Source organism: Giraffa tippelskirchi, chromosome 11 (genome assembly GCF_054371585.1).
Source record: "Giraffa tippelskirchi isolate mGirTip1 chromosome 11, T2T-mGirTip1v1.2.pri, whole genome shotgun sequence".
NCBI lineage: Eukaryota > Metazoa > Chordata > Mammalia > Artiodactyla > Giraffidae > Giraffa > Giraffa tippelskirchi.
In genome coordinates this window covers 129,925,470-129,952,673 of record NC_137285.1, presented here as the reverse complement: position 1 = coordinate 129,952,673, position 27,204 = coordinate 129,925,470, and the positions used below count along the sequence as shown (strand labels likewise).

General features: G+C 38.6%; 1 protein-coding gene across 3 annotated transcripts in view; it reads right to left on the bottom strand.

Moving 5' to 3' along the window:
* Positions 1-27,204, bottom strand: part of METTL15 (methyltransferase 15, mitochondrial 12S rRNA N4-cytidine) — a 375,213-nt gene that overhangs the window by 106,413 nt on the left and 241,596 nt on the right. For 2 of the 3 annotated variants that reach the window (XR_014069232.1, XR_014069234.1), the window contains exon 7: positions 18,751-18,873. The gene's annotated coding sequence lies outside the window, so the exon portion shown is untranslated. Of the gene's footprint in view, positions 1-13,062; positions 13,098-18,750; positions 18,874-27,204 lie in introns of those variants that run through there. The other variant, XR_014069233.1, reaches the window with a different exon arrangement.

Sequence of the window (27,204 nt, the reverse complement as noted above, 5' to 3'; positions counted from 1 at the left end):
AATCACACTTAGGATGAATGGAGGAGTCTTAGTGGCATTAGAGAAGAAAGGATTCATCTATGAGACATAATCAAAGGAGAAACCAACTAGTCTTACAGTCTGACTGTGGATGGGGAAGTATGAAAATTGGGGCCTTAAAGACGATCACAACTCAGTCATTAATCTGCTTAGAAACCTTGATGGCTCTTTGGGAATTTATGTGATATTCCTCAAAAGTCTAAGCTCCATGAAGAACTGGGTCATTAAAAATCATCATCATTATCCTCACAAAGACTAACATCTATTGACTGCTTACACTTGTTATATGTCAGCAGTATACTTCATTAATTGTCTTGAGTACCCTAAAATATAGGAACTGATATTATCCCTGTTATACAGATGAGGAACTAAAGTCTTGGGAGCTTGAAGTGACTTGCCCAAGGCCAGACAGCTAGGACACAGTGGATCAGGATTCAAACAGATATTTCTCTCTTACTTCAAAGCACTTACTCTTAAACACTGCCTTATTTTGCTCCTCTTATTAGAAAACTTATTAGCTCCCCAATGCTAACTCAGGTTTGGCAAATAGTAGGTACATAAATATTTGCTGAATGAGTGAATTTTTTAAAAGGTATGAATTAAAAGATCAATGAACAAAAACATAAGAAAATGATAGTACCAATGTCAGAGACAAAAAGCTGAGAGAAGGACCTTAAGGAAGGAGTAGGAAGACTTTGCCTTATTATGCTAATAAGAAGATGATAATTCCTCCAAGCATTCAAGAATAAATTAACAGGATGGAATTTGAGAAAAATTAAATGAATGTTGGTTTTTGACATTGTCAACATAAAGGCAACTAGGTTATTTGTACGAGTGGCCTTTGCATATGCGGAGGCAAAAGGCAAAAACAGAGAGAAAGGAGGTCATCAAAATAAGCGAATGGACAAAGTCTGGGAGCTTACTGCTGAGAAGGAATATTTCCACAAGATGTGGTCAAATATGGTCATATTGTAAAGCATTCTTCACAGGGTGCACTTGCTTCCATGTGCACTGACCTAATTAGCAAGAACAACTGAGAATTCATTGATTATGTCCCTACATGTGCTAGTCACTATGCCTGACCCTCCATATGCATTTCATATTGTAATTCTCTGAGCAACACTCTGAGGTCAATATCATTCCATTTTTATGGGTAAAGTTCAGTGAAAGAAAGACCACTCAGTTAGAAAATGGTTGCTAGGTTCAAACTTGAATCTTTCTAACACTAAAACCCATTCTTGTTTTCTTATACCATGCAAACAGAACTGCCAGGTAACTGACTGCAAGAGAAAAGTGGCCTTCAACAGATAACGTTGAAATTTTTTCCCTTCCAATACACTTCCAAGGAGAGAAAAGAATAATAAACATGAATGATCAATTCCAGTCAATTAAATGATTATATCAGTAATGATTGGTCTTATACTTAACTCCTTAAAAAGAAAGAAATACATTCAACTTTGATTAAACCACAACACCATGAAGACTATGTAGTAACAGAGAAATAAAATAGCGTGAGCTGTTTTTCTTTTCCAGCTCAGTGTATTTTTTCTTTTTCATCCTCAATTGCTCTCCAAACCATTTATGCTGCCCATGTAAGACTATATGATTTGGCAAAGACTTTGGTCATCCCAATTATAATCCCTTGGATGGCACAAAAGGGCATTCTTCATGAGATGGATGCCAAGTCTCATAAGGGTTTGTGGAGCGGAAAGCTGGAGTCTTTCCTACACCCATAGTTACATATTCTGGTGTTAATGGAAGGATTTCTCTATTCCTAACAAGGGCTGGGAGCGAGTCAAGAATCCTATGATGAGTGCCCTGCAGAGACACAGTTTGCTTGCTGTCCAATAAGCTGTTCCTCTGACTCTTTCTTGGAGTGTCAGTATAGATTTCACTGGACATAAATGTCCTCATTTCCCTGTTTAAAGTATTTTTATAAGCAGGCAACTTACACCAATGTGCCAACGCACTTCTATCAACAGTCTTTAATTGTCAATTAGGGACATGCATTATGTTCTCTAAGATATTATAGTTTTTTGATGTCAGACACTCTCTAAATAGAAGTTTAGGTGGAAGAAGATTAAACTGGGAAGAGAGCTTAGTTTGAGGGACTTATTATATAAAATAGGGTAAAGTAAACAACAGGAGGCAGACCCAGCTGTATTTCTGAAAATCTAGCAGGGATTGTCAATCCAGACAGGCAGCTGTGTTACAGGGGCCAAGAGTTGGGCAGGTAGAATGTGGTGAGCCCTAAGCCAGACTGAGGGCAAGATGTCTCCAGAGTCTATGTTCAGACTCAACTTACCCCAGAAAGTCATTGATGTGGGTTAGAGAGATTAAGTCAGTCCCTTTAGTGACTCCTAGATTATACCATTTTGTATTCCACCAAGGGTTTAAGTACAGAGACCTGATCATGTAGAAGATACATAATTATAATCATATATAACTCAGTGTTTTCTATAGGCTAGGCACTAGTCTAGACACTTGACATGTTTTATCTCATGTAACTATATCCCAAGAAATATATACTATTATGCCTATTTAAAAGATAAGGAATTCAAGGCCAGGTAGATGAAGTCAGTTGTCTGAAGTCATGTATTTAATAAATGATGATGCTGAATAAATATAAAAATAGCTTAACAAAACCCAATTTTAAAACTAGATTGCACGCTTGGTCATACATCTTTGTGTGTGTGTGTGTGCATGTTCAGTTGCTCAGTCGTGTCTGACTCTTTGCAACCCCATGGACTGTAGTCTGCCAGGCTCCTCTGTCCATGGGATTTTACAGGCAAGAAAACTAGAGTGAGTTGCCATTTCCTCCTCCAGAGAATTTTCCTGACACAGGGTCCAAACCCATGTCTCCTGTGTCTCCTGCATTAGCAGGCAGATTCTTTACCACTGTGCCACCATTTAGCTCCTATGCTAGATATTACAGATATCACCTACGCCATTAAGGAGCTTAGATTATAGTGGGAAGACTATAATAAACATAGTAACACTTACTCCTAGGCTCTGATGGAAAGCAAGAGGGTGCTATGAGAGCACTTAATGCTGGGACCCAGTACTTCCCAAAAGTAAGTAAGTAAGTAAGTTCAGTCACTCAGTCATGTCTGACTCTATGCGACTCCATGGACTGCAGCATGCCAGGCCTCCTTGTTCATCACCAACTCCCGGAGCTTGCTCAAACTCACATCCATCGAGTCAGTGATGCCATCCAACCATCTCATCCTCTGTCATCCCCTTCTTATCCTGCCTTCAATCTTTCCCAGAATCAGGGTCTTTTCCAGTGAGTCAGTTCTTTGCATCAAGTGGCCAAAGTATTGGAGCTTCAATTTCAGCATCAGTCCTTCCAATGAATATTCAGGACTGATTTCCTTTAGGATGGACTGGTTTGATCTCCTTGCAGTCCAAGGGACTCTCAAGAGTCTTCTCTAACACCACAGTTCAAAAGCATCAACTCTTCAGTGCTCAGCTTTCTTTATAGTCCAACTCTCATATCCATACATGACTACTGGAAAAACCACAGCTTTGACTAGCTGGACCTTTGTCAGCAAAGTAATGTCTCTACTTTTAACATGCTGTCTAGATTGGTCATTGCTTTTCTTCCAAGGAGCAAGTGTCTTTTAATTTCATGGCTGCAGTCACCATCTGCAGTGATAATGGAGTCCAAGAAAATAAAATCAGTCATGGTTTCCATTGTTTCCCCATCTATTTGCCATGAAGTTATAGGACCGGATGCCGTGGTCTTTGTATTTTAAATGAATGTTGAGTTTTAAATCAGCTTTTTCACTCTCCTCTTTCACTTTCAACCAGAGGCTCGTTAGTTCTTCTTCACTTTCTGTCATAAGGGCGGTGTCATCTGCATATCTGAGGTTATTGATATTTCTCCCGGCAATCCTAAAGGAAGTGATGGGAGATTAGTGGTCAAGAAAGAAAAGAACGGAGAGTAAAGGGAACAAAACAACTTTATCAAAGCCTCAGAAGCACGAAAGAGAAGGATTCCCTTCAAGTTACCAAACAAAGCCTGTGGACAGGAGTGCAGGGTGTGTAAGGAGGTGGGAGGAAGAGATAGATGTCCCCAGAGAAGTAAGCAGAGTCCCATTATGCAGGACAAGGGAAGCCACTCTCAGGAGTCTGGACTCAGCCTGATGAAAAGGCCAGGAAACAATCTGAGAGTCACATGACTAGATGTGCATTTGGGGAAAATATTGACTTTTATGTAGAAAGAATTGTTGTTGTTTTTCAGTTGCTCAGTCATGTCCAACTCTTTGCGACCCCATGGACTGCAGGACTCCAGGCTTCTTGTCCTTCACCATCCCTTGGCGTTTTCTCAAACCCATGTCCATTGAATCAGTGATGCCATCCAACCATCTCATCCTCTGTTGTCCCCTTCTTCTCCTGCCTTCAATCTTTCTCAGCATCAGGATCTTTTCCAATGAATCAGCTCTTCACAACAGGTGGCCAGAATATTAGAGTTTCGGTTTCAGCATCAGTCCTTCTAATGAATATTCAGGACTGATTTCCTTTAGGATTGACTGGTTTGATCTCCTTGCTTTCAAAGCAACTCTCAAGAGTATTCTCCAACACCACAGTTCAAAAAGCATCAATTCTTCCACATGGATGAATAGAAAACCAACTCTTGGAACTTCCCTGCTGGTCCAGACTGCTTGTTTCCAATGCGGGCCTGGGTTTGATCCTTGGTCGGAGAACTAGATCCCACATGCCACAACTAAGAGTTCACATGTGCAGCTTAAAGGAAAAAAAACAAAAACAAAAAACTGTTCCCGCACGCCGAAACTAAAGATCTCACATACTGCAACAAAGAATGAAGGTCCTGCGCGTCACAACTAAGACTCAGTGCAGCCAAAATAAATAAATAAATATTAAAACAAACAGGAAAGCCCAACCCTTGCTCCTCATACTCCCTGAACCAGGCCCAATAGGTTTAATTGCTCCTGCAGGACATCTGCTCCCTTAGGCTTCCCTTAGAACCCAGAGCCCAGAAGGCAGCCCCGGAGGCTGAGTCCACCATCAGCAATGCTATCAGAAGGAAACAATGAATGGTTTTCATCTAATGGTTGTTTCCTTGAGGCTCTGAGTGGCCCCTCAGGCCTCTGTCGCAGCCACGTGGCCTCCAGTGGTTTCTGGGTCTCCATGTCCAGCGTTTACAGCTCTGACAAGTCATCTACCACCCTCCACCGCTACTACAGTGAAAACATATATTTTCTACTCTCTCCACATCCCCGCCATAGACCCGCAGACTGTGGCTCAATACAGAGGAAAAGGAGCAACAGAAGAGGTCTGGAATGTAATCCCAACCATGTTAAAGGTCTTGGCCTTGTGTGATAAATCACACCTTCCGCATCTGTCAGTGGAAGAATTGAAAGTGGTGCATCTCTTCTGCGTGTGGCCAGATGGTTTTCTCCCAGCACTAAACGAGCCCATTTGAGACACAGGTTGGCAGGGGTCAAATCCTTTACCATCACACAGGTTTTAACAATCCAGGTGCTCATAGAATATAAAGTTCTGTAACTGCCAACAAAGAGAGCTATGAAGAGCCTTTTGGAAGGAATTTTGTCTACAAAATTCTAACTGTTGTATCGACTTTATGCTCCTCTTTGTGTTTCTACCACTTTCCTATCATAATTATGTGCCTTCTGTACACTTTTACTCCATCTTATTCTCCATGCAGAGCACCAGATAGGAGAGAGGGGCCTATAGTAGTTACTCCCCTTGATACATGAAGGCAAAGCAAGAGATGATGATTTTAGGTCTTTTTCACAAGACCACACAGCCTAGAAAAAGAAAAGGCATATGTTTAAAAAGAATAAAACTAGCAATAGGTTAGGCAGTTTTACTTCTTCTCTGTAAATGTAAGTTAAGACATTTTTGCTTATTAGCAAGGTTAGTTTAAGACAACTTTCTAGCCATTATGACTACAAAAGTGATCCAGTATTAGCATTATATCAAAATGACAGATGCAAATGCCAGTAGAGAGAACATTCTGAACAGTTTAAAGGACTCTAAAAATGCAAAGCATTATGTCGAATTTTCTCATTAGCCCCAAATAGCTATGACATCCCACCTGTAGTCAACATTCTATCATCCATGTTCAAAAGAGACATGGTTTAAAAAAAACAAAAACAAATCTTCACTCAATTTCCTGAGGAGGGAAGGAAGGGAAAGAAGGAGGGAGGGAAGGGGAGTGAGAGAGAAAAAAAGAAAGAGAAAAGAAAGGGAGAGTCAGGTCACTGATCAGATTAAGGTGATACGATAAAGCTCATACACTTTATTCATAAGGATGTTCCTGGGCTCACATTTACTTATATTTTAGGCATGACTTTAATGAGCGTGATTATCTATTCTCCCAGTTCAAGGTATCCTGGAGGCAGCAGGTCACCAAGGAGACACACGCTGGCAGCATCAAAAAGTGACAGCTGGTAGTCCAAGAGTTGATGAAGTAGACAGAAAAACTCTGAAAAGTTGAGACCGGAACTCTAACACATAGCCCTGCACTCACAGGCTCTATTAGAGTCCTCTGGAATAATTTATGATTGAGTCATCATGACAAGATCAAATTAGAATGTTCTATTTAATAAAACAGAGAAATATATATACATTTTCATAGATGATCACCAAAAATAGTTTAAATGAACCTATTTTTATACATATGAACTTTGTAACCAGAAAAACTCATTTCCTTAATGTTCAAGATGGAGAGTTAACATTTTATTGTACATTGGTTATGTCCTAATTTTAATCTCAAGCTATCTGTCCCTCCTGTCCCTCACTGACCAGAGAGCCACACTCAGGAAACACAATGTCATTATGCTAATACTGTCTTAAGCTTAACGAAATTAGGTAGATAAATTTACTACAACCTCCCCAAAATTAAAGCACCCATTGCCACTTCAGGCCCAAATATATGACTCCCGAGTAATCTGTTCCACTGCCTGCTGCTGATCATAGGCAATATATGTTAGTATATGTGCTGACCAAATTTAAATCCAATTTTAGCAGACCACATAAGAAGACATCCTTCTAATCTAACAGCCTGAACTTTTTATGACTCAATTTATCTTTGAATCCCTTGAGTCAGAATCTCAAGAAATCACTCAGTAGAGCTGAACTCTTGAACCTAAAAAGAGAAAGACAATAGATAAGACTGGGACCTAGAACATGGAGCAAGAACCTATGTAGGGGACATTTTGCATGACTCTTTTCACCAATGTTAACAACGAAAAAATCAGGGTAACCAAAGCCAAATCAAACTTGAGATAAGAATTCTGCTGTACTAATGGTCAAGGTTTCTAGACAGACTAAACACTTGAAGTAAAAGTGAAAAAGAATAAAAGAAGGAGACATATTCAAACACCAGGGACCACCATCCATTTGGGGATAGCATGTTAACATTTTTAGGAGGAAAGAACCCCATGGAGAAAAGCTTTGCAAAGCCATTTCATAAAAAGCTACAGTCAGTGTTATAGGTTGGAGAAAGGGAGTGTATGTCAGGATAACGCTACAGTGATGAACAAACTCCCAAATCCAAAGCTTAAAACAACAAAGGTCTCTTTTCTTCTCATGCCACGTGTCCACTGTGGGGGCTGCTGGGGTTCTTCATCACTTCAGGATGTAGGCTCACAGAATGCTATTATCTGGTCGCTGGAGTTCTTAGTGACAAAACGAAGTAGCAAAGCACATGTTCGCCTCTAGAACCTCCGCCCGGATGGCTTTTAAGGGAGAAAGAAGTATAACCCCCAGACAGAGGGACTTCAAATATTGGTGCTCTGAAATGCAGTTGCTCCAGGCAGTATGGTAAGAATGCTGGAGATGGGGGCTTTTTGAACTTGGGCAGACATAAGAATTCTGTGGAGAGCTTATTGACTGGGTCCCCCCAGTTGCCCTAATTCAGTAATCCTGGATGGAGCCCCCAAATGTGCATTTCTTCACATGCAGCCATATCTCGTTTCGTGCTTCACTTGATTGCACTTGCAGATGTTGCTTTTTTTTTTTACACAAACTGAAGGTGTGTGGCAACCCTGCCTCTAGCAAGTATATCCAATCATTTCCCCCCACAACATTTGCTCACTTCATGTCTCTTTGAACATTTTCGTAATTCTCAGTTCAGTTCAGTTGCTCAGTCATGTCCGACTCTTTGCAACCCCATGGACTGCAGCATGACAGGCCTCCCTGTATATCACCAACTCCTGGAGCTTACTCAAACTCATGTCCATCGAATCAGTGATACCATCCAACCATCTCATCCTCTGTCGTCCCCTTCTCCTCCCACCTTTAATCTTTCCCAGCATCAGGGTCTTTTCCAATGAGTCAGTTCTTTGCATTAGGTGGCCAAAGTATTGGAGTTTCAGGTTCAGCATCAGTCCTTCCAGTGAATATTCAGGACTGATCTCCTTTAGGATGGACTGATTGGATCTCCTTGCAATCTAAGGGACTCTCAAGAATCTTCTCCAACACCACAGTTCAAAAGCACCAATTCTTTGGTGCTCAGATTTCTTTATAGTCCAACTCTCACATCCATACATGACTACTGGAAAAACTATAGCTTTGACTAGATGGACCTTTGTTGGCAAAGTAATGTCTCTGCTTTTTAATATGCTGTCTAGGTTGGCTATAACTTTTCTTCCAAGGAGCAAGTGTCTTTTAATTTCATGGCTGTAGTCACCATCTGCAGTGATTTTGGAGCTCCCAAAAATAAAGTCTGTCACTGTTTCCACTGTTTCCCCATCTATTTGCCATGAAGTGATAGGGCCAGATGCCATGATCTTAGTTTTCTGAATGTTGAGCTTTAAGCCAACTTTTTCGCTCTCCTCTTTCACTTTCATCAAGAGGCCCTTTAGTTCTTCTTCACTTTCTGCCATAAGGGTGGTGTCATCTACATATCTGAGGTTATTGATATTTCTCCCAGCAATCTTGATTCCAGCTTGAGCCTCATCCAGCCCAGTGTTTCTCATGATGTACTCTGCATATAAGTTAAATAAGCAGAGTGACAATATTCAGCCTTGACGTACTCCTTTCCCAATTTGGAGCCAGTCTGTTGTTCCATGTCCAGTTCTCACAATGTTTCAAACTTTGTCATTATTAGTATATTAGTTCTGGTGATCTGTGACCAATGATCTTTGATGTTACTATAAAAAGATTATGATTCCTTGAAGACTCAGATGACAGGTAGTATCCTTTAACAAAAAAGTATTGTGCATTTCTAACAAGTTCTTAGGTGATGCTGATGTTGCTGGTCCATTCACCATACTTTGAGTAGGAATGATACCTGTATCGCTGGGAAGCACCCATCCAAACAGATATTATGTGTCCCAGCCTCACCCTTATATCTAGATGGGGCTGAATAACTGATTCTCACCAAAGAAATATTAGCAAAAGTTATGTGTGTCATCCCTTGAATCAAAGCAGCTAAAAAGCAAGTGCTTTTTCCTCCCACTTCCTCCTCCCATATGCTTTCTACATCTTGACACCTGAGGCAACATAGTAGCTCATGTTTGAAGTCAAAGCCTTCATCAACCCGAGCCACCTTACCCACTGACAAGAAGCACCTACATCAACATCACCTGAGAATTTGTTAGAAATGTACATTCTTTTTTTTGTTAAGTTTAAAAATAGGTTTTTTTGTTAAAGATGACTACAGGAAAAAATGATTCTATCATGTTAAGCCATGAAATATAGAGGTTTGTTTTTTACAGCAGGTAGTGTTACCTTACCTAACATTGGGAAGACTGGGAAGAAGGTCAAGGGAATCTTGACCCTCCATCCAATATTTATCATTATCATTTTTCTCTCAAGTTATATGAGAAATCCTTCTGCATCCTTAACTTCTGCAAATGTCACCTGCTTTGATTCTCCTTTGTTATATCTGTTTTCTTCTCTAACTCTCTGTGATAATAGAAAAAGTAAAATGGATTAGGATTAGAGGGTATAAAAACTCAGAATCATTTTAATTTCTGCTTAAGGTACTAGCTATAATTCACTTATTTACACTTTATTCATTCAACAAAAACTTACTCAACATTTACTTCAGTTCAGTTCAGTTGCTAAGTCATGTCCAACTCTCTGCGACCCCATGGACTGCAGCATGCCAGGCTTCCTTGTCCATCACCAACTCCTGGAGCTTGCTCAAACTCATGTCCATCAAGTCAGTGATGTGATCCAACCATCACATCCTCTGACATCCCCTTCTTCTCCTACCTTCGATCTTTCCCAGCATCAGGGTCTTTTCCAATAAGCAGTTCTTCGCATCAGGCGGCCAAAGTTTTGGAGTTAGCTTCAGCATCAGTCCTTCCAATGAATATTCAGGACTGATCTCCTTTAGGGTTGACTGGTTTGATCTCCTTGCAGTCCAAGGGACTCTCAAGAGTCTTCTCCAACACCACAGTTCAAAAGCATCAATTCTTTGGTGCTCAGCTTTCTTTATGGTCCAACTCTCACATCCATATATGACTACTGAAAATAACAGAACTTTGATTAGATGGACCTTTGTCGGCAAAGTAATGTCTCTGCTTTTTACTATGCTGTCTAGTTTTGTCATAGCTTTTATTCCAAGGAGCAAATGTCTTTTAATTTCATGGCTGAAGTCACCATCTGCAGTAATTTTGGAGTCCCCCCAAATAAAGTCTGTCACTGTTTCCATTGTATCCCCATCTATGGGACCAGATGCCATGATCTTAGTTTTTTGAATGCTGAGTTTTAAGCCAGCTTTTTCACTTTCATCAAGAGGCTCTTTAGTTCCTTACATATGGTTAAAACAGCTTACCTACATATGCTTCCTTACATGTGGTTAAAACAGCTCTGCCTCCAAAATTGGCCTGGGCAACAGCTTTGGCCCCTCCCATAACCAGAGCAGATAATGAAAATTAGAAGTTGCTTTTTCTCACTGAGTCCAGAGAAAGCCTCAGAATTCTTTACAGCAGGGTGTCCAAATAACCATGACCAATAAATCCATAATGGTGGTTTTACCATGAAGGAAAAAAAGCAATATGTATCCAAGTCATTTCGATTTGTGCCATTTGTATCAATAAATGGATTTTTCCAAAGATGTTGCAAAAGGTTTGGTCTCCCGTGGTCACTCATTTCAATATACTTCTAATATGTTTTCCTGAGTAATGGAAGCTGTAAAGACCAAACTACATTTGCAGCTACATTTCCACTTATCAGATATACCCCCACAAAACTTGAAATCAGCAACATGAGATAGCAGCCTTCTATGAAGAGACTGGGCCTTCTGGCAAACACAGTTGCAGAAGTGTTTGGTTCTCCTGAGGCAGCTGTGAAGAAGGTTTTATAGGCCAGGACCTTGCATCCGAGGCATAGCACAGCCAGTATCTATGGCAGTGGAGTTTCTCTTAACAAGTCCCTGATACGGTTGGGCAATTCCTCAGGCCACATTGTTCCTGAACAAGCAGGACATACAGTTGGTTCCACCCGTAGATCCAGGCAAGAGGGGCTCCTGCTCTGGGACCAACACTTTAGAGACTCTTGCCCTGGCTCTCCTCTGGCCACCTTTCTCCACCAAAAAAAAAAAAAAAAAAAAAAGGCAAAAAGCACACATACAAAAACCACTGAGAGAGAAGTATGTGGACCAATTGGACATATTTAACTGGAGCTCTAACCCCAGACTTTGTCTATGGACCCAGATTACTTACCCAGATAGCCCTGAGCTTGCTTCCAGGGACCCTCTAGCCTGGGGCTGTTCTCCTAGGAGTGGGACACACTACCAGTGAGGACACCTTTAGGTCTGAAGGTGGCCACAGGGTGGCTTGTTGCCAGGGGTATACATAGATCTTGGACACGCGGGCGATAGCACCACACACATGCAGATGAGGGTCCCCTGCGGCCCAGAATGGAGCCAGAAATGGGAAGAGGATTGGGAACCTGTCTTGGGGGCTGGAGCCATGCTTTCCCCAGGTTGCTATGCTTCGGTGAGCAAACCAAAGGAGTCTGAGAATTCTAGTCTATCTTAACTTTTCTATGTCATTTCGAAGGTAAATCTCTCAAGATGGAAACACAGCATGTATTTTATTTAACAGTTTGAAGCTTCTGTTTAACTTTTAAGTATTCAGATATGTTATGTGAGTACTTGTACTCTTGCCCCTAGATCCCACAAATTCTAAGGACTACTTAGTTCTTTAGCCTCTGATGCACTCTGTAAGCCATTTGATGCTCTAAATCCCTTTCTGCCTAAACTACTCAGAGTTTATTTTGTTCTCTAAAACCAAGAATCCTGGTAGTTACACTTCCCTAGATGTTTGGAAACAGGTTGTAGTTTCCTGTCCTTGTGGATAAGTCTACATGAAGTACAAGAATATGGTTTTCTTTCAGTGTCAACCACAGCTTCTGTTTGTTGTGACTCTTCCTGATCCCAAGGCTCTGCAGTGTGGTAGACAGAGTATTCAAGGTTGAATAAGAGCCTGGGTTGGAGACTCAACTCTAACACTTAACAGGTCTGTGCTTTGAACAAGCCATTTTTAACCTCTCTAAACCCTAGTTTCTCAACTGACAATCAAATATGATAGTGTGTATACATACACTTCATTGAATAGTTCTACGTAGATGTAACATTGCCATTTCTAATGTTGGAACCAAAGAAAAGAGTTAATAATAGCTGACTCCAGAGGTACATTCCCTGTGGTGTATTCTCAGATGTCCTTTTTCTTTTGTTTACTTCAAAAACCTCTGCTCCAATCACTTCCCTCTGGAGAACCAATTCCACTGTCCTAACTTATGACTCCATTAGGAAATATTTCTAGAAAGTCATTCAAATGTTTTCATTTTCCAATTCCATTTAGGTACTTCAAGTTCTGACTTCTTATGTTGCAGGAAACCATTTTCTCACTTGCTTGCTATTTAAACTCTTCAACACTTGTCAAGCATTATTATGTCATACTCACCCTACTTGGGGATTTAATGACACCCTCCATCCACTTCAGGACATATTCATTTTCTGGAGTATCCAATGACATGATCCACAACAGCAGAGAGAAGGATTCAAGCATTTAAGTTCCTCTTGGGTTTTCTTGATTTTCTGAATCTTAAGGAATCTTTTAGAGTTAGTCCTGCAGCAATGCAAGTTTAAAGAGCTTTCACAACCTGATGTATTTCCTTTTCATTATGTTTTTCAGATTAAGAAACTACTATAATGGTAGCTGGTGCTAGCAGGAAGATAAGCTTTCTGTGGCTCATAAACTTGGGAAAGGGAACATATCAAAAGTCATTTTTTGCCATAATTCAATTAAATACCTAAAAATCCATGATGATATGAGCAGGAACTGCATTAGGTAATTTCTATTTTTGAAAGATTTTTCTAGTTTCTAATGGTCAATCCCATAAAGCTCTCTGCACCAAAAAGTAATTGGTTGGAATTGTGGAATCATTGAGACATGGCATTGAATAGTTGAAGGTACATACAACCTCTGAGAAAGTGCTTTACATTCTGTAAACAATCATTTTACCTATAGGTTTTTTGGGAGCTTAGGCATGTTGGCTCCATTCCTTGTCTTTCTTCAGCTCAGCTCTCTATTAGAGAGGAAGACTGAGTCATGCAGCTTCCTGTCTCCCAGGATCCTATATCAGCTGTCTTTCGGCAGAATTTTGTTTGACAAAGGAAGATAGTGGAAGGAGTCTGAACAGTCTCCTCCTGTCTCTGTACCAGAGGCAGTTTCTTAGCAGTTGCCTCTCCTTTGCGGCAAAAACTCCTTGGTCCCATTGCTTGACAGGTTCCTTTAGTTCCACCTGCCATGTGATGACCCTCTAGCCAATAATACTGCTGAATGTTTCATCTTTCCAGCCTATAGATGATAGTGGTTTTCTGCTGTTTATCTCTGGATTACCTTATCATCCCATCTATGGTTCTTAGACATGTCATAATCTGTGCAATAATTTCCCTGAATTAATTTAACTCTGTGGAAAAATCTTAAAATGATTCTTACTTTCCTGGTTAGATTCTGGTTGATAATATAATTCACTTAATTTTGAAACAATGCACACAACTATTACTGCGCCAATAGAAATGTTAACAAATGTGCATACACTAAGTCACCTTATAGACTTCAGGACATTACAGGAAGTGAAACATGAATTGCGAAAAAAATGCCCCAGCAAGAAAAGACCAATGGGATTAAAGGAATCAATGGAATCTAGAAACCTGATGGTCATTTTTTTTCCCCTCCAGGTGAAATAATATCTAGGTGAGTAGTGAATGCAATAGCAGTTACTGACTTGTTTAAAATTCTGACGTTAGGACTTCCCTGGTGGTCCAGTGGTTAAAAATCTGCCTGGTAATGCAGGCGACACAGATTCAGTCCCTGGTCAGGGAACTAAGACCCCCCACACCAGAGCAATTAAGCCTGAGCTGCAACTACTGTTGCAGTTGAGCCTGTATGCCACAACTAGAATCCATGTGCCACAACAAAAGATCTGACATAATGCAAGAAAGATCCCATGAGCTGCAACTAAGACCTGATGCAGCCAAATAAACATTTATAAATAAATAAATAAAATTCTGACCTTGGGCTGGTAGGTTTATAATCTAGTATAGATTGTATTAAGATATTAAAAAAAAAAAAAAGATGTTCATTGCAAACAGTTCAGGGTAACACCTGAAAAAATTATGTCTGGTTTGTTAACAAAACAAATGTCTAATATATAAACCAACATCATAGAAGTATTTACTTTAATTTTTATCTCATTCTTTCATTTAATCATTGAATATCTACCATGAGCCATCTACCTGGACCCTATAAATATACCCTTGAATAAGGAAGGAACAATATTCCTTAGTTGTATGGAACGTATGGCCTGAGGGGTAAAGGCAGTAATTGAACCAATATCAAACAAAAGTTGAAAACCTCCATAGTAAAAACAGCCAATCCACATTTATATTTTTTTCTAAGTAATCTGTCCATCTTAAATCCTAAAAGGAAAAAGAAGATGGTTTTCTTACTTTCTAAAATATAGTAGTATATAAGGGTACTGAATGTGACATTTGGCAAGTTTTGGTTGAATTCAGGGTCTTTACTCTCTGATTGCTAAATTATCATGTTCTCCAAGAATCCCTCATAAAGGCTTCCTGAAGTGATTTTAAAAACAGGGAATTGTGTTGAGAACAGAGACATCTAAGTTTGGAGAAAGGAATTAAGTGAATAACTCTGTTTCAGTTTCATTTTATTTTTGATTTTCAGCAATTGACCATGATATGCTTGTGGATTCATTGTTTTTGTTGTTGTTATTGTTTTTTACCAAATTTGGGAAGGTCATTGATTATTTAGATATATTTTTCTCCCTTAAAAGTCTCTCCACTTTTGTGACTCTGTTATACTTTCAGGAGACCAGTTTATATGGTCCCATGAGTCACTAAGAAAATATCATTAAAAAAATCTTTTTTTGTCTCTGTTCTTCAGATTGGATAATTTCTATTTTTCTATCTTCAAGTTCACTGACTTCTTTCCCCTATTACCTAACCTATTAATACAATCCAATCAATTTTTTAGATTTTAGATAGTATAATTGTTAGTTCTAGAGTTCTATTTGGTTTTCATTGTTTCCAATTTTCTGATGAGATTTACCATTGTATATTTCCTATATACATCTTTTATTTAAATTCTAAAATATACTTATAACAGCTAATTTAAAAGCAGTATCTGCTGATTCCAGCATCTGAGTGCCCTGGGATCTGTTTCTTTTGGTTGCTTCAATTTCATGATTGCTAGTCACATTTTAATATTTCTTCATATATCTAATATTTTTATTTCATGCAAGACATTTAAGATAATACATTATAGTGAGTTTGAGTATATTATTTTCCTAAAAAGTCTAGTAAATTTTGTCCTGGCAGTCAGTAAATCTTCTCCTTTATGAAAATAAATGCTTTTATGATCTCACAAACTTCCTTTTATTCCTTTAAATACATCTGATCAACTCTTGCTACCACAAAAACTATCATGGTATAGTTAAGGGAAAAAAAGACTGTACAAGTGCTCAACAATTTAGAAGTCATGGGTATTAAAGTTTGAAGTCCACTTCTTTTTATTTCAAGGGCACTTCTATGTGGAGATCCACTGTAAATAATTGCATATATCTTATTTTGTATTACTTACAAAGATCATATTCTGTAAGAAACTAATATAGATCTTTTTTAAGTATAGTCTTCTCAAATTAACTTGTAAAAACATCTTAGCTTTCAAAGCTTGGTTTGTAAAAATATGATATTAAACAATTCCAGGGAAGGGGTCCTATCAACTTCATGGAAGAATGATTTAGCAGAAATAAGAATAGTAAATTTGGAGGTAAAGGAAACAAAACTATTTCGTAATCACTGTTTGGATGAAATATACATGTCCTTTTCCAGTTTGAGCCAAAGATGGAAAACCAATTATTTAATAGTATACTTGTTGTTTTAAAAAGAACATGTTTGTTTTAAATTTTTTTAAGTATTTAAAAAAATACTTCTAAAATATTTTTAGTCTTCTCAGAGATAAATACCTGAATATATTAAGGTATTTCCTTCAAGTTTAGGTATGTAGGTGTACATATATATGTGTGTGGGTATGCATGTGCATGTGTATGTTGGGTAAAAATCACATATATATATAATAAAATAGCATTGATGCTCTCAATATAATGTTTTATCTTACATATGTCACTAAAAACATTACATTAACTTTTCCATATCATTAAATGATTTTTGAAAAATGTGATCTTTAGATGACCAACAGGCACATGAAAAGATGCTCATTACCAATATTAGAGGGATGAAAATCAAAACCACAGTGAGATATAACTTCACATTGGTCAGAATGGCCATCATAAATATCTACAAATAATGAATGCTGGAGAAGGTGTGGGAAAAAGGAAACTCTCATACACTGTTGGTGGGAATATAAGTTAGTACAACCACTATGGAAAACAGTATGGAGGTTTCTTGAAAAACTAAAAATAGAACAAACATATGATCCAGAAATCCCATTCCTGGGTATGTATTCAGAAAAATTAAAACCTATAATTCAAAAAGATACACACACCCCAGTATTCATAGCAGCACTATTTACAACAGCCAATACCTGCAAACCCAAGTTCCCATCAACAGATGATTGGCTTCAGAAGATGTGAGATGGAATATTACTAAGTCATAAAAAGAATGAAATATTGCCCATTTGCAGCAACATGGATGGACCTAGAGATTACTATGCTTAGTGAAGTAAGACAAAGACAAATACTCTATGATATCACTTATATGTGGAATCTAAAAAATAATACAAGTAATTCTATATATAAAACAGAAACACAGTCATAGAAATAGAAAAACGTGGTTACCAAAGGGGGAAAGGAGTGGGAGAGGGACAAATCAGGAGTATAGGATTAACAAATACAAACAACTTACATAAAATAAATAAGCAGCAAGCACACAGAGGATTATATTCTGTATCTTATAATAACCTATAATGAAATATAACCAGGAAAAATAACAAACACTACTCTGTACACCTGAAAATAACAAAATATTGGTAATCAACTACGCTTCAATAAAAAATTATAATTTTTGTAGCTAACATGTTATTACATGAATAACTTACTCATCTACCCCCCTATTATAAGAGATTATGTTGTTTCCAATTTTTTATTATTGAATAAATTAAATAATCATTCCCATGTATAATTATTTCCTTACATATATTTCTGAAATGGAAATGGTGAGGTGATGGATGTGAATAGATGTGAGATGGCAGAACATCAAACCAGTGTACTGGAGAGACAAAAGCTTGAAACAAAAAATGGTTTTAGTTAGCACTGTTTATCAAACTGAATTGAAAGGAGGATATGCTAAGGCAGCAGGCTTTTATAAAATAGTTGCCCTGCATTTGCAACAATCATTGGAAAACGGGACTTACACTGAACCCTTGGAAAGCTACAGCAGAATTCTTTGTAGCGTGTGCTGCAGAGCATCCATGGTGTGGCATTTTAACAGGTGTTGCCTTAAGAAGTGTTCTGATGTGCAGGGATTTGAGGAAAAAGCCAAACAAGATTTTTGCTATTATGTTTTACTGCAGGACTTCCTACAACATTATAATGTTCCTTTATGTTTCTTAACACAGCAAACACAGACTATAACCTGAGACATGGACTGTAGCCTACCAGGCTCCTCTGTCCATGGGATTTTCCAGGCAAGAGTACTGGAGTGGGGTGCCATTGCCTTCTCCTTCCCAAACCTATTTGATCACGAAATCCTTGGTTCACTATGTATCGAGAGAAAAGTGTTTTGTGGAACACCAGATTGAGCAAAAGTACTTGAACAGAATTGAGGAAAAGTGCGTTATAGTCAAGGGCCATAAAACCATATCAGATCAAGTTTAATTAGGTTAAATGGTTTTATGGCAAGCACTGCAGGACTTGAAATCTTTCTTTCAATTTAAATTCTTTCTCTCTTTTAAAATGCTGAATAACCTATATATACTCTTCTTTTGTCAAAGCATAGCTCTATACAAAAGTTAATATTTGGTAGGCTGTGAACTTTATCTCACTATGACATATTTTGTGGAGGCCATATAATATAGTGACAAAATCCCAGCTGAGGAATTGGGACAGAGTGTTGGCTCTGCTGCTACCTAGCTTTGTGACCTTAGAAAATTAACTTTGCTTGGCACACGTGCAAAATGAATGGCTGTTCTATGACTAACTTGAACTAGAGGGTCAGAAATCTTCAATTGTTCTTACCTGGTGTCATTCACTGACTTCAGGAAGATGCACATAGCCTTTCTCTCTGTGATTGGTCTCATCCTAGGCTGTGATGGTAATCTTATTTTCTATTTAAGATCCACAGCATTTTTAATAATGACACTGTATTATAAAGACATAAACCAAGAGAAAAAGATAGTTATTTAACTTCCTATCAATAAAAAAAATAAAAATAAAAGCACTTCTTTTCCACTTTTTGCCTTCACAGACATTTGTGCCTCAGAGATCAGGGACCTTGTCCACTTACATTTTCTGTATTATTTTGTAGTCTCAGGCTGGTCAATGATTTATTTGTACTTAGAGTAGAGATGTTTAACCTGGGATTAGCAGACTTTGAGGGGTCCCCGAACCCCATGAAATTGTGCAGAACATTTTCTTTTACATGTGGGAACATTCATCTTTCTGGGGATACACTCCACACCTTTCAACAGATTTTCAAATGGCAGCTTTTAAAAAGTTGAAAATTATTGCTTATAGATTTATTCAGGTTTTAAAGAGGTATATGAAGGAAAAAACAAGGCACAAATTAATGCTCGAGTTGAAAACACTGATCTAAGTTATTGCTAATTTAGAATGTGTGGGAGTAGAAACCTCAGGGTATAGAAATCAGCATGATTGCAAAAAGGGGAAAAAAACCCACGCTGTTTAGAGACATTTCCCTCCTTTTCTTTGCTTCCTCAGGCTCCACTCACTGCATGGGGAAAAAAACTGCGAGAAAAATGTCTTAATTATATGTTATAAAAACAACTATTAACCACATAAAAGTGCCATCATTGGCAAAAATGGAGATAAAAATATTTAGGCATTTAGTAGGGTTAATGTTCTTAGAAATCTTAAAAAGAAGCATTTCTGTAGGATTGTCCAGTGCCAGCAAAGTGACTAGGACATAGTCCACTGAGATTAGTCCTTTATGAAAAGGATTCTTAAGAAAGCCTGCCTGTAGGATAATTTGGCAATTTTTAACCTAATCCTGACTAATTCAGTCATCCACTGTCTTCTGCATGTTCTTGGACTCCAGGTCTCAATTAATTAATGTCAGTTCTAAATTAAAATCACATATATCTCCACGCACCTTTAAATATCATCATTCTGTGACAGTGATGATGATAAAAATGTGGACAATGATGAATACAGCTAATATTGATCCAGTATTTAGTATGTGCCTCATAGAAAACTTTTAAGGTTGTGACAATTATTAACATGTTTAATAGACAAGGAAACTAAACTGTAGAAAGATTAAGTAATTTATCCTGCATCACAGAGCTAGATGATGCCCAAAGCAGGATTCAAAGCCAAACAGTCCTATTCTAGAGCTTATTATGCTGTTTGGGCTCTAATATGTAATTCAGGAATCTGGTCACATATCCTTCATTTCTCAGCATCCCAGTTTTTTCCATAATGTTCTCCCTCAGTTCTCCCACCCAGAATGCCCCCAAAGTAATTCCAGATTCAACTACCAGAAATTGCCAGCATTTTTCCTCTGGTCAAAAGGTATGGACATCTCAGCTCATGACATAGGACAACTTTGATGGACCTTGACTGTCATACTCCTTGCTGGACAATTGTGCCTGAATCCAGTCTTTTGTAACCAAATTGGAAGCTGAAGCATTTATGTTGCAAAGGCCCTATCAAAGCTGGAGTTAAGCTCTGAACAGTTACATTTTACAGATTATATGTAGAAGACTGAGTGTCCTGGGCTGGCTAAGAACAGACCATACATTGTACAAGGCTGTTTCCCTAACTTTGGCCATTTATATAATACCTTCATGATTTCTTTCAGTCCTATGCTATCTCTACTAGTATTTATGTAATATTTTGACTTAAATATACTCATTTTAGTTAAATAAATATATTTATAAATGAAAGTTTATTTCAACACAATAAATTGAAAACCAGTATCACCTAACCTAAATAGAGGACAATTCAAAAAGCAAATGTACTGTGCTGAGTTGCTCAGTTATGTCCAACTTTTTGAGACCCCCATAGACTGTAGCCCACCAGGCTCCTCTGTCCATGGGGATTCTCCAGGCAAGAATACTGGAGTGGGTTGCCAACGCCCTCCTCCAGGGATCTTCCCAACCCAGGGATCAAACCCAGGTCTCCTACACTGCAGGTGGATTCTTTACCATCTGAGCCACCAGGGAAAAGCAAATATAACAAAACAAAACCACGTTGTTAAATTCTACCTGGATTTCATATATAATTTAAAATTTTCTGCTAGTTTTATCTAAAAAATTAAAATAAAGAGGAGAAATTAATTTCAGTGTTTTACTTAAATTCACATATCCGAAATACTATTTGAACACTTATAATCAATATAAAGCTTGTTTCTGAGATGTTTTACACTCTTTTATATCTAGCATGTATTTTACACTCACAGCCCGTCCCAGTTCATACCAGCCACATATCAGGTACCAACAGTCACAAGAGGCTAGTGGTTACAGTATTACAAAACACAGAAGGCTTACACTGCACACTTCAGGAAATACAGGCTAGAATCAGGATGCCTGAGGTTCAGGACCTTTTGTGGTTGACATGGTTATGACCCATGGCAGCCAGTTAGCCTTTCCAGACCTTGGTTTCCATGACTTGAAAATAAGAGGATTTCACTGACTGTTCTTGTGGTTTCAAGTTGTCCTGCTCTACTATGATTGTCATTTGTTTCCTCCCTGTTGAAGCTGTGTTTAAAGCTTTGTTGCTACTCTCTTGGAAACCTTCAAACAGCCGAACACACCATTGCCCTCCCAAGAGTACACATTGTTGGTGAATGTTGCCACAGGAGAGAGATACAGGGATGGTTTATATCTGAAGGTTATAGTGCCTGAGAGCAGCCTCCAAAAGAGAAGTAAAACACACTAAGAGTCAGTGTTCATCTATTTATTTGTTCATTAATTAACTAATTAGTCAATCCATTCAATAAAGATTCATTGAGCCTGCTCTGTATCAGGTCTGTGCCAGGTGTCGGACATAAAAAGCTGAGTAAGATGTGGTCTCATCAGTGGAAGAACGGGTTGGGAGGAGTTTGATGAGACGAGTGCTGTTGGCTGAATCCCAGAGAGAGCTTCAGGAGCACAGAAGCAGGACTTCTAACCTGATCTTGGATTCCCTAAAGACAGTAAAATTTAAATGACCTCTTGAAGAATGAATGGAAGGTAGCCAGGAAATGAGCAAGAGAAGTTTTCAGGTAGAGGAAAAGGTACAAAGGCCCTGAAACAAGAGGCATATATGGGAAACTTGTAGAAACTCTCACCAGATCTCAAGGTGAGAAAGTAATTGGAGAGAGAGTAATTTGGGTGTAGATTGCAAAGGTCTTGGATGATATTTAAGGATTTCGACTACATCCTGAGTTCAGAGTAGCACTAAAGACTATACATGGGAGCAGATAGAAGCACACAGTAATATTTGCATTGATTCACATCTCTGTGGCTAAAAATCAGAGAAAGAATGAGAGAGAGCCAAGACTGAACAATAAAAGGGGGCTGTTAGGAGTCTGCTTCAGCCATCGAGGCTGAAAGAAGGAAATCTATTAAAGAAATTTTAGGATGCAGAATCCATAAACTGAAGAGAAGAGGTAGAATTAATGATATTCCAGGTTTTGGCTTAGATAATGGTGACATTTCCTAAAATGGAAACCAAAGGAAGGGGAACCAGTGTGGTCACAACTTTCTTGACTTGGAATCTGACATCTTTTGTAGAAGTTCTGTAAACTACCAAAGCAGTCCTGGGTAAGCCTTGGAAAGTATTATGTAAATAACTGGATGCTTCCTTTAGGTGAGAGTTATACGTGTTTGTGGAGAAGGCAATGGCACCCCACTCCAGTACTTTTGCCTGGAAAATCCCATGGATAGAGGGGCCTGGGAGGCTGCAGTCCATGGGGTCGCTACGAGTCGGACACGACTGAGCGACTTACTTTCACTTTTCACTTTCATGCATTGGAGAAGGAAATGGCAACCCACTCCAGTGTTCTTGCCTGAAGAATCCCAGGGACGGGGGAGCCTGGTGGGCTGCCGTCTATGGGGTCGCACAGAGTCGGACACGACTGAAGCGACTTAGCAGCAGCAGCAGCACCAGCATACATGCTTGTGTGTGTGTTAGTTGCTTAGTCGTGTCCGACTCTTTGCAACCCCAAAGACTTCGGCCCACCAGGCCCCTCCATCCATGGGCTTCTCCAGGCAAGAACACTGGAGTGGGTTGCCATTTCCTTCTCCAAAAGGAAATATAGAAAGAAAGAAAGAAAGTGAAGTTGCTCAGTCGTGTCCAACTTTTTGGGACCCCATGGACTGTAGCCTACCAGGGTCCTCCATCCATGGAGTTTTCCAGGCAAGAATACTAGAGTGGGTTGCCATTTCCTTCTCCTTTATACATATTTATTTCACATTAATTGATAAGGAAACAAGTGGATCATGAAACATTAATATGAAGCTTTACTTTATAGTTTAAAGTTATCATTTTTTTCATAGAGACTTGGAAGCATACTGAGAACAAGATAAAATAACTTCTCTGAGCTATCCTTGAAGTATCCTTCTCTACTGTAATTTCGCCTCTAGAGTTTATGGATTATAAAGGAGCAAGTTGTTGCTTTTTTCTCTCTCACCAGCCAAGATGAGGATTGAGATCTTCATCAAAGCTAGAAGAGAGTCAGAAAGAGCCAAGTGCAGATCTGCAGAGCACCATGAGGCATTCAGCTATTTATCTGCAAAGTGTGGCACTGGCTGCTTTGTATGGGTGTCAACGTATGCTATTGTTTACAGACCTCATTGCAAAGACAAATTAGAAAAAGATGTTAAATAAATGAGACAGCAATCATCAAAATGACTACACAGTGAAAGAGCAAAGATTTGAAAAGTATGGTCAACAAAAGGAAAGAACATATAAACCAAATAAAACACGAGAGAGGATCAGGAAGTTCTCTAAGTTTGAAAAAATGAAAATGATTTTAAAAAATCCTGAGTGATAATTAATTAAAAATATGTTAAGGTATTACTTTTTAAGGAAGTTCTACAAGTAAAGGCCACCAAAAGGATCACCCCAGGCAGATATTCTTTGAGTCGTCATCAGCTGATTTTTCTTCCAGGCAAGTACTACTACTAATATTATTATTATTAGGGAAACAGAGAAAGTAACTGATTCCCTAACTGGAGCATTTCGTTAGATCAAAACCACAAACATGGCAGTCTTACATCCACTTGAAATCAGATTTTTGTCAAAATTAAAATGACAAGACACACCACACTGCATGAGGGGCAATTTCACCGAATAAAAATCTACTGTTGCTGTAATAAAAATGTCTTGGCTATTTTTAAAGCAGAGTTTGGAAATGACTTCCTCATGACAGCTGTTCACGCACGCTAACTTTTGGTCACCCTGGTCTGACGGGAATCTTGCCGTTAAAACGACCAAGCAAGTCACTGCTCTCAAGTGTTTCCAATTCTGTTCAATTCAATGGTGAGTGCAGCTGTTTAGGGGGAAAATGCTTGTCTTTCCAAATTTAGTGTTCTGAAAACACGTTGTTGTGGTTAGTAAGCATTACACGAGCCATCTAAATTTAGCAAATATATTCATTCCCTTGCCCAAGCCCACCCACAACAGTGGATGAAACTTTGATTTCTTCCACACTCATCTGGGTAATGTAAACCCATCAGGTTCTACAAAGCTTGCTGAGCAAGAAAACTGAATGCAGAAATGTCAGGAAAATATGTAACCTCTGGACCTAAGGAAGGGGTGGGAGTGGGGGCAACTCAGACTCCACTGACTAATTCAAGTTGGTTTTTAAACTATTTCTCACCTTATCCATGTCAGGTCTCCTTTATTTCCCCAGAGAGCACCTGGAAAGATGCCTAATTAGAGGAAGACAGCTCACTGTTTATCTGAGGGGCTGGACCTCAGCACTCACCGTGGCTCACCTCCGAGCTGAAGGCCAGTCCACGACATCATAGCTCCACTCCATGTTAATGACACTGAGTGCAGTCAGGCTTTCTTAAAGGTTCAAAAATGTATAGGCTTAAAGCAGAGCTTGGATAAAAGAGGTTGCATGGAAACTGCCTTATACAGTATAAGACTGCAGCAGAGGAGAAAATTTTCCTTATACAATGCCATACATAGTAGGCTATCAACAACTGATGATTGCATAAATAAATTGTCGCCATCTCTAGACAAAAAGCTGCGTCTATGAGCCAGAATCAAATTTGCACAATTTTTCTCAAACTCGACTGCTTAAGCACAGCAAAACAACGTAAGGCGGGAAGAAAAAGGATTATCTAAGATTAGGGAAAACCAGCTCATTGAAAGAAATTCTTTGAAGTCATATCTCCTCTCTTTAAAGTTCATGTAGATTTTAAAGTCTATATTGTTCTATATAAATATTTAGCTTATGGCTTCAGGCACCACCTTGACAAATAGTTGAGGAACACAGAAATCTATCATTCTCTCTGAACATGTTAACCAAAGAAAAGTTTAGGAAAAGACTTTGGGAATGACTTATACCTACTTTGAATTTACATACCCCCAATATTTGTAAAAATTATATATAAAATTATTTTATTTTAGTTTTGGCATTTCATTCGGTATATACAATTTGATGTTTTCAAAGATTAGTAAAGATTTTATACCATAATATACTGAATTCTGTATTATGAGAGAAAGTATACAGCAAGTAACTTTGTATTAACCACTTGATATGTATCTGACACTAATATAGTATTGAATTAAGTATCATAAAAATAGCCAACTAATATTTCACTATATGTAATATGAAGACCAATGATTTTTTTTAAAAAACCTTGAAACTTTTTTTGTATACACTGCTTTATAATAACACCTTCTGCAAATACAATATGAGTATATTATCTAGAAATTTTCTTCAAAAGGATGAAAATAGTTTCTTTTTCCCTTTCTTAAAGCAGCTGCTATAGGTAAAAGAGAATTAACTTCCTTTAGTCCTAGTGCCTTGAAACTAATCCACACATCATAAGTACTGAGTGTTAATACTGAGCATACCTTCAATTTTCAGTTCTAGTTCTGACTTGTAGGCAAGTGTGATAAACACTAAAACAAGTAAATTAAATTTCTGTTGTTCAACTAGGTTATGCTTTATTAGTGTTATCCCAAATTTTTGGCTGAAGCTAGCTTCTTCCTAAGAAAGGTGTGTATGCTGTGTGCCAAGTCACTTCAGTCATGTCTGCCTCTTTGCGACCCTATGGACTGTAGGCCACCAGGCTTCTCTGTCCATGGGATTCTCCAGGCAAGAATACTGGAGTGGGTTGCCATGCCCTCCTCCAGGGGGTCTTCCTAACCTGGGGATTGAACATGCATCTCTTGCATCTCCTACCTTGGAAGGCAGGTTCTTTATGGAATAGCTCCAGGGGTTATTCCATAACAGTACCCTAAGTATTGTGACTTTCATAGAGCATGTTCACTGGAAAGCAGAAGAGATTTACCAGTACTCTCAACACGCATGAGGGAGTGAAGGAAGCAGAAGGGGGCAGGAGAGAAGTCAAACTACGAAGTGGTCACAGTGAAGGCCCAGTTGATCCTTCTGGGAGCTTTGCAGCAGGTATGATCCTGCAGAGTTGTCCCAAATCAGGGCAGAGGCAGACTTTTATGTCCCATGTTGCCCAGGGGACAGAACCTTGGGTGTGGCAGCTCCCTTCAAGGTGAGGCCAGTCTCCCAGGAGGCCTCAGCCATGAGCTATCAGTTACCACCACAGAGCAAACAGGAGAATTAGTGCTTCAGTTCTGAGACAGGTGGGATGCAGAATCTGGCCCTGGCATTGGTGACAGCTATAGTAACCTCTGTTCAGTCTCTAGGGATTTTAGAGGAAGTCAGCTACTTTCTCCTAGAAGGCAGACACAGTAGTAGTTATCTTACTGTCCCAGTGCAATTTTTGACACCCAGAAAATGCTCAATGAAATTTTGCTGACCAGCATTCCCCTGAAGATGTGAGTCAGGTTTCTGTTTTACCTGACACTAAACTCTGAAGACAAAAAATCTTGGGTCCTCAAATTCTGAAGTCAGGATGAAGTCTCTTCTGAAGAAGACAGGAATTGTGGGCAAAGGATAATTGCCAGACGATGTTAGAGAATGCTCTATATAAAACATACATATGGCAGAAACTCACTTAAATGGATTTCTTTATATTTTATTGTAACTATGATTAGTAAGGATCATTGTTTCAACAGATTTCAATAAGTTGTATGTTTGGTGTGGAAGAATCTGGCAAGGTGAAATCTTAAATATGATTGTTTTGGATAAATGATTGAATAAATAATTTTTTGAATAAATGATTTAATTCATTCTGCTTATATTTGATGTATATCTATTGTGTATCAGGCTCAATAGATAACAATAAATAACACTATGGCTCTTTCACAGTCCAGCACAAACTAATGATTATAGAAAATCAGGTAAGAATTTTGTTTTGAAAAACTATAGGA